A 9,452-nucleotide genomic window follows, 5' to 3' on the forward strand; every position below is an offset into this window, starting at 1 on the left:
TGATAAAAGTAATCATTGAATTCTCTCGATCGTATCTCACAAAACGACGTGTCTAACATAAAGAACATTTATTGGAAGTTTAATGGCAGGATGCACTTTCAGGTCGATAAATTTGCGTGATGCGCGTCGTCACTTCGTCCAGCACAAACGGTATTCCTATAAAATTTCTCGTTTCGTCTTTCCTGTTGAAACCCGGTCGCCGATTATACGAGACACTCGGAGACGAACCGCCTCGAGTTATCCGGAGCGAATTGCTCGTAAGACAGACCTGGAATTCTACATCGCGCCCTTTTTTTTGCAGGCACGGCAATCTTCAGCGGCGGTAAAGATTCAATGAGGTATGGTCGGCACTACTAGCTCGTCAAGTTTAATGTCTTTATAATTGCGCGGTTCCCTCGTCGCCCGCAGACGAAACGAGCCACGGCGAACCGGCGTTTCTTGCGCTGCTGTCTGTCGTCTCTCCTTTCGGTAAGGCGTGTAATCATAACGAAAGGGAAAACGCCACTCGCGAGACGAGCTTGTTTCTCACCGTTAATTATCTTGATGCCGTTTTTCAAGGATGCTTTCGTAATAGCTTGATAAAGTTTCAACGATCTTTTTTTACGGTTCGCAGATAACATTACTTGATGCATTTCCAACTCGTCGCATCACTGAGTAGTGTATTTAATAAGCGTACGATATTTTTTAATTGCTACTTGACATGAATGTTCGTAATAATTTCGTTCCTTTACTTCAGAAGCAACCAACTAAAAAATTGATTTCTTCAGAAAAAGTGTGTTTTAATTTAATAGAAAATGACTATAATTAATATTAACAAATCAAATAATATTAAAAAGAATATATGTATTCTTAGAAACACGATTAAATGACATTTTTGTTATTTTCCTTTTAAAACTTTTAAAAAAACCACCTTTTTTATGTTGTTGTTTTTATGATGTTGTTATTGTCTTAAAAAATTATAAATCTGGGAATAAATCTTAATGATAAATCTGGAATAATTTACCAAAGTGATATAATTGAATTATTACCAACTGTTTATATTTATCTTGCTCAATAAAATAATTAAATTCATAATAAAACAATTTCTTCGTTAAACTTTAATTACCAAAATTCTTAAAATCTTAACTCTAATAATACATAGAAGATTCCTTTTTATTTACAAAAACGACAAACCTCAAAGTATCATTGTTATAAAAGGCATTATGATTTTTTTTTTAATCTCTACATGATAACAACATTATTTGACGAATGGATTATGAGGTTAAATTAATTTACTTTTGATGGTTAATAAAGTAATCTTTATTTAACTCATTCTTGGTATATAACTCGAAAATCATTATTATTTTTTAAATCGTATTTTGAAATAAGGGAATAATTTCATTGTTTAAAATATTAATCCTTTAGCTGTACGAATATATTATGAATACAAGGACTGGAACATTCGCAGTTTAAAAACGAGTAAAATTTTAAGCAATTTAAAGCTCCCCCAGTTTATGACATTACTGTTTTATATGCGGAAATAATAAATTAGGACGTTGTATAATTGCAGTATTTTTTTGTTGTTACAAATAATTAAAAATTAAACTTTAAACGAACACAGAGTATTCCATTGTTATCTGTTGACAAACAAATTCTTCAAAATTTTTTAACTTCTCAGCATAAGTTTCACGGAAGATCAAGCTGCAGAGTTATTTTACATGGAGAATTTAACGTTCAACTTTTAATAATAAAAAGATGGAGAGGCAATATGTTACGTAACCAACAACATAAAAATAGATACGCTGTATTATATTGTTTGCGCGTTCCATTCCTGAAATAACGGTCGAAATATAAGTTCATAGCATAATTTAATTTAAAGCATAAAGTTGAGCTTCACGACAGGTTGAAAGTACTTTGCATAGTATTAACCGTTATTGTTTCATTTTTATGCTCCCGCTCTCTTTGGACGTCTCAGACGTCCGGACGTTATAAAACGACCGTTTACTTACCTTTTGCGAAGGATCGCGTCTGTGTATGCTGTGTATCTCTTTCTTCGCTCAGTAAGCACACGCTATTATTTTATGTATGTCTTTCAAGTTGCTTCAAATTTATCGATATAGGGACCTCTCGAATGTCTAAGATTTTTCATGTTGTATATATTTTAGCTCTTCACGTTCATATCGCGATATTTAAATAGCATATTACAAGGTATCCCAAAGATTTACCAAGTGCACAATATACACAATATGAGATGAAATTGTCCGAAAAAGCTCAGGGAAAATGAGCTTTTTGTATCACACCGAGAAATGAGACATAAAAAAGAGAATTCTTTTATAGTTTGTCGCGACACTTGCGACGAAGCTTGGGAATTCACGTGGAAAATCGCGCTTTGCAATCAAAATAATGGGAAGATGCAAAATTTTCCGTTCTACATTTTCGCTGTGTTCCCGACATGCATTCACGAAAACGAACAATATCCTGTCTGATTGTAACCGCTGTCCTGCCGAGAGAAGCATAATTTCCGTCCTGCGGAAAATTCGCGAGTCCGCGCTTCCCGCAAAACACGCCCATCACTATGGCAGAATAACGATTTTACTTCGTCCTTAACAAAGTTATATCGGTGATCTTTAAGAAGTTCCTGACAGCATTTTCTTAATTCTTCCTTCTTTCCACCCCGCCCCCCCCCTCATTTAGTATCGCCCTATTGTTTTACGCGCCGCGTTTTATTCCGCTTATTTGGATACTCTCTTACGAAGTCAGGAACCTTTTTCCTAATTACATTTCCTACTTCAAGTTGTTGAATTGCACAATTATCGCAAGATAACGGAGTCACTCGCTATTCAACTACGATAACAGCAACAACTGAGAAGAAAAAGAAAAAAGAACTGTTTTTTAAATAGTTATCTTTTCTCTCTTTATATTTTTATTTATCTTCTTCATTGCAATTGAAAAACTTTGGATATAAAAAACTTGTTAACTGATATTTATATAAATGTTAAAATATATAAAGAAACACAAGCTCGTTACATACAAAGCAATAAATAATTATAAGATCAATGACCAGAGAAACAAGCATAAACAAAAACATTAAAATTAAATTAATTTATTCATTAATAAATCGACAAAAAATAAATTATAAAAGAAAACTCATAGAGTGTTTTTGATTCACAGAATCTTCAATTCATAAATTAAAAATTAGAAAACATAAATAGAATATAAAGAAATAGAAGAAGACACATTAAAACATAAATTATAAAATAATGAATTAAGTTTTATATGAGAATAAATAACAATCACATCAAGAAACTATATCGAGAAAAACCAAACATATATATTATGTTACGGAATAATAAATATTAAAAACTCTTGGAAGTTATAATAAAAGATAATAAAAGATGGAGATAGAATACGAATTGTTGTAAAAAGTAAATAATCAATTTCTCGGTCTTAAGAATGTGTTAAGTAAATTAATGCGTTCAGTAAATTAAGAGAGTCAATTGAAGACAGTTATTAAAAGTATAATCAGATAATAAATGTTTCAAGAAAGATTAAAAATAAAAATCTAATAATAAAGATAAAAAACATAAAAAACAAAAGATAAAAAACATAAAAGTAAAAAAGGGGGAAGATGATTAATTTAAAAATTACAATAGCAGAAAAATTAGAAAAACGGACATTAAAATATAGAACGTTAAATTACAACAGTAGAAAAATTAGAAAATTACGGACATTAAAAGATATAGATCAAAATGAGTTAAATGATAAAACTAATAACTTACAAAATTTGTATTTTTCTATTTTAATTTATGAATTGAAGAAGACTCTGTAAGTACAAAACGTCTTCGATCTTTCACTTTTCGATTTTTTATGATGAAACTTAAATTTTAATTCTAATTTATGCTCTTTTCTTTGATTTTATATTGATTTTACATCAATATCAATTGTCAATGATGTACGAAAATAGTCAAAGAAGTTAAAAAAAAATACAAAAGAAAAAAAGGAAGAGAAGAAAGGAATTCTCTATATAAATGGTATTTATAACATTAAAAATCCACGAACATTTATTATGGAAACTATAATAATATCTTTCATGTATGCTAATGAATATAAATAACGTCGAAATACAAATAGTGAAATGGTACCTTTAACAACATATATTTGTTACATTATGTTGCTTTTTATCGTATAGTTAGCTCGTTGTCTGATAAATTCTAATATCGTTGATTACGAATGAACCGCTAGTTTCTCTCTAAACAGAGACTGGTAATTGTTACTTTCGCAAAATCCTCTCTTATGCCTTGGTAATCATAAAATAATAACCTACGTTGTTGTTTCTAGGGAAACTATCGACAATCAACACAAGATGTCTTCATCCAATCGACGACTCGTTCCTCTACTTAGTGTTTTCCCTTCGAATATCATACACATGGCTTTTATTTGATAATCTTCTCTCTATCCATTACATCTACCAGTACGATTTGTCTTTACACAAAACATCAATTTATTACTGTGTCATTACCGCTTTTATTTTTATTAATAATATACTATTCGTTACTGGATATTTTTCTATACGTATTGCCGATTCTATCACCGTTCTTTTTCGTGATCCGGAAGTGCTTGCTGTCTAATAACGGCGAGGTAACGAGTTTAATCCACCGTAACAGCGATAAACTATCGGCGATCCTCGAGGCAAGAAGGCCATCTCCCTGGAAGGCCTTCTTGCCTCGGCAACCTTTTGCCTCGGCTTTCCTGTTAGTCCTTGCTCCCTTTCACCATCTACACGGATGGCACGAGCGAACCGTCTCATTAGCCAAGACCTTATATGGTACTCAATTAAGATTTTTGCCGGTGTTGGGTAGGTAAATCCACATAATGAACACGAGTTGGCGACTCGACGGAGGAGAAAAAAGGCTTTATGAGTACACGGAGAAAGTTATAGGTACATAATGCATGGTCTGCTCAGTCTATTTTTTGCGATCGATTTTGTTTGTTTGTTTGTTGTCGATTTGTGCATTGTTCAGAATTCACGTGTGAAAGTATTCAAAGTATGATTTTTTAGAAATATAGAATTGATTTGTTTAATGTGTGCCTGGCTTTTAAATTATATATTTGATTCTCAATATTTTATGGCGCTTGTAGATATTGTATTTTAATTTTCTGGAGCTGACGACAATTTTTTATTGGACCTCAATTATATGAATTCTTTGTTAAAAATGTCAAACAATTCAATTTTTTTATATTACATCTGTAAATTTAAGTTATTCTTATTAAATTATATTTAATATTCATTTTTTTTTCTACACGAGTTATGTATTATTTTGGTTTCTCGAAATTAATTAGTGCCCTTTAATTAACATAAATTAAATAGGTCTTATATGTATAGTCCAGCGTCAGTAACTATGTTACAATAGCGTCAGCTCCAGAGAATTATATATCTAGCCATGATATTTTACTAAAGCAGTAATTTTATTTAATACAATAGGAATATATAATACTTTAATTTCTTTTTAATCTTCACAGAATGTGTGAGTCACTACAATAGCACCGAAACAATGTCATATTTCGAGAAGGAATACAATGAAACAATAAATTATATCAAATTTGACTAAAGGAAAGACTATAATTGATTTTAAAAATAGGCTCGCCTTCTAAAAGTCAACGAACTTAATAAACGTCTAAATCGTTAACATGTAATCATTAATTAAGATATCACCAGAGTGAACAGTTATTTTATGTTGAAGTTTCCACTAGAGCAATACTAGTTGTAATTGGCATCTCGTCAAATATATAGTACTCATCCGTGCATTCATGGTCTGTCTTCTCCATGCGACTTGCACTCCGGTATTTGCTCTTGTTTCCATCACAGGTTCGTGTTAAGTCCAAGAACCATGACCGGCTTAAACTCCATTCTCAATGTCTCGCGACGGTAATCTCAAGACGAAGTTTATCTTGCTGCACTGTGCATAACGACGAACACAATAGGATGCTATTCATGCTCAGAAGATTAAAAACACAAATTTATTGTAAGTTTCAACATTCGCTGCAATTCTAAAATACTGCGGATATTATAAGCTAAAGAAAGAGAAAAATTAACATTTCCTGGTTGATTTAAGAAAGATTTACAGAGTAACATAAAAATCTTTTTTCCATAATCTACATTACGCTTTTTCATCATGAAGTTCTTTAAAAAATCCTATCTACTCTATATTATAATTTATAAAATATATGTTTTGAAAGTTTTTATAATTTAAAATATTAAATGTATAGGTAATATTACTTTAGGACGTTAATGAAATCTTATATACACACTTTAGATTCTTTAGAGTTTTGGATTGCGTATTCTACTGTATATGTTGGCCATGTCTCTTTTTCCTATGGATTATTGTGTTCAGATTTGTGCGAGTTTCGATTTTCTTGTTTCAACAAGTTTTACTTAGTCGAAGTTGCACATTTTCTGACGCCCCCGTTAACTCCGCAAAGCATCGGTCTCTAACTATTATTATATATAGAACGTTCAACTGGCTTCCGTCGTGGTCAAAATTCCGCGCGCGCGAGTGTGCGTGCGTGCGTGTGTGTTTGGGGGGGGGGGGGTGTATGTGTGTGTGTGCGTGCACGCGCGCGTGTTTTTCTTTTATTACACAAACACACACATGCACACAAAGATATATAGTGAAAAAGCAATTGGTGCGTTTAATCGTCTCTCCCCTTCACTGTCAGCCTCACCAATCGCAAACTGTCGATTGCCATTCCTCTCCGCATCGTTTCCGCCATATGTACATCCCGTACGATTTATTGACTTAGATACTAATATGTACATACACTTAGATATATAACATATGTAGGTATCGAGATCGGCAACGGATGTTGCAACCTCTCAATGTTACTCCCAACGCACTTTGGAGTTCCGAGTAACGGCTGATGCGAAGGAAGCGGAAACGTTGCGATCATCCTGGGTGTATTCATCTATGCCTGCTCCCTATGTTTCGACCCAATGACTGAAACGGATACTGACTAATGATTATACGAAGATGAAAGTCGATGTAGAACATTCACCTCGCGTCGTCGCTCATTTGCTTGCGAACAATCTGATATTACGAATTATCATGCGTTATTGCATCGCAAACTCTTCATGTTTTACTCCATCTGCACTACATGCGTTTACGCGGAAACCCAATCGATCATCATCTTACTGACTCTTGGCTGCTCTAATTTCTCGCATATAACTTTAACTTGTATATACGTCCCGATCTAATTGGGAGACTGAAAGCCATATTGTTAATTAGTTTTAAGATCGAGATGAACGCGGTTTTCTGCAAACGTGGCGTATATCTTTACACCATTCTGGTTATAATTAAACAGCTTATCTTCAAACTCTCTTATATTCTAAAGGCTTTCTCAAAAAATTTCGTAATGTGTAAATTACATTATTTGTTTTTTTTTTTTATGTGCACGGAAACAATGATTTTATGAAATATTTAAAACTTTTATTAGATATACACAAATCTAAAAATTATTTTGTTGTACTTTCAAAATAATCTTTCTTTTAATATATAATAGTATATGGAAAGAACGATTTTGTTGGACTTCCAAAATAATTTAGGAAACTTAAATACATGATAAGCAATGTTGCATTTTTATATTTTAGCAATCAATTTGAACGTCCTATATAATTATTTTGATAGCCTAGCAAAATTATTTTCTAATCTACATTTATAGATTACAAATTTTTAAATACTTCAGCAAAATTTATCATGTATACTGTAAATATTAAAAGAACAAGTAAGTTCGAGTTTCCTTGAGCTAAATAATATTTTATTATTTTGGACTTCCGTGTGTGTCAAAATATAAATCAATCTATTTGTGTAATTAGTGCATTTACTGTAAATAACGACTATTATTTGACGTATTTATGACTATATATGAGTATTTATTAAATAAATTAAATTTAGGTTCAAATATATTTAATGTATTTTCTTGAATTAAATTGTTTAACTCCATTGTTTTAATTACATTAACAATATATTGATATTCTATAGGAGCAGTGACGACCTATAGAAATGATTAAAAATAATTCAAATTGGATATAATTTGACATTATGAATTTAATAATGTAGATTTAGAATTTCTTTGAGATGATTTAATTGTGCGGATGGAAATATTTTATGAAACGCAACACAATCGTGCTATGTAACAATCTCAAAAAATTCGTCAATGTAGACATATCCTCTTAAAATGTTTAAATCATGAATTTTAGTAAGCTCCCATCAATCTTTCAGTTTTTGCGATACCATTTACTATTTTCATCATTACATGTATTAAGCCAGGAATACTAAATGTCTACGCGAAAGCATCGTTTATTCATGCGATATGGTTTAATTCCCAGCGTAGCCGAGAATCGATCACAAATTAGCTGTCACTGCAGCTCCCTTCTCTCCATGCACTTCCTCTTCTCCGTATACATATATCAGTTAATATTTCATCCATTTAATACACGCTCTGTTCTCTCGCGATTCAACTAAGTTTCCAAGAAGCTAAACGCGATGCCACGATGCATAAGCCACTCCGTGGAATAAAATTAATAAAACTGTTCGTATTATTAAATAAGAAAAAGTTCCGTCTCTCATGTTTCTTAATCTACGTTCTCCTCTCTTCCGGGTCGCAAAATCTTGCGAAAGTACGAACGAGCGATAGTTAGTCACCAAGATTTGAATATTCATAGGAAAGGGGGATTACTGTGGTGCGCGTTTCGTCCCTCGGCAGGGGTTTATATTCATGAAAAGTCTGAAAAGCTTCGGTGGACATTACGCAATTTTAATATGTTGCGCTAGCTTGTACGAGAGAGAAAGAGAGAGAGAGAGAGAGAGAAAGAGATGAAGGACGATAACTTCGAAAGAACAAGGTGACTCTGCGTATACCCCGGTGGCTTTGCTCCGTGTAAATCCGTATTACAAATTACCCCAAAGCACGGTACTAAACATCATTCGTTTTAGAACCCTTTTCTCTCTCTCTCTCTCTCTCTCTCTATATATATATATATATATATACATATATATATATATTACTTTAAATTTTACGCAGAATATGCCATTTCACGCGAAAGATATATTTTTCGATAGAGAGCGTACATCAGAGATATCCGTATTTTGAATTGGGTGTATCAATGATTTGGCATAAAAAAAAACTACAGGGAGAGAGAATAACGACGTGAAAAATAAATACCGTTATATAACGCGTGAAGCTTTTCTGTGTGAAAATATAACGGTAAAATTGACAGATTCAATCTCAGGCTTTATCACGTTTGTAAAGAGAGAACGTTAGAAATCATTCTTTCATATAACGTCATTTCGAAGAATTATTTTCAGATATAAAACGTGTGCATTTACTTGGGGAGACCAAGTCGGTTCTTTTTTTCGTTATTATTAAAAGCCGTTCCATTTTTTTTTTTTTTTTTTTTTTTTTTTTTTTTTTTTTTT

General features: G+C 32.3%; 1 protein-coding gene across 2 annotated transcripts in view; it reads left to right on the forward strand.

Moving 5' to 3' along the window:
- The window catches only part of LOC108688605 (CD151 antigen-like), a 129,357-nt gene that overhangs the window by 111,688 nt on the left and 8,217 nt on the right, over positions 1 to 9,452 (forward strand). The gene's annotated exons all lie outside the window — the stretch shown is intronic.

The sequence above is a fragment of the Atta colombica genome, unplaced genomic scaffold (assembly GCF_001594045.1).
Source record: "Atta colombica isolate Treedump-2 unplaced genomic scaffold, Acol1.0 scaffold236, whole genome shotgun sequence".
In the NCBI taxonomy this organism is placed as follows: Eukaryota; Metazoa; Arthropoda; class Insecta; order Hymenoptera; family Formicidae; genus Atta; species Atta colombica.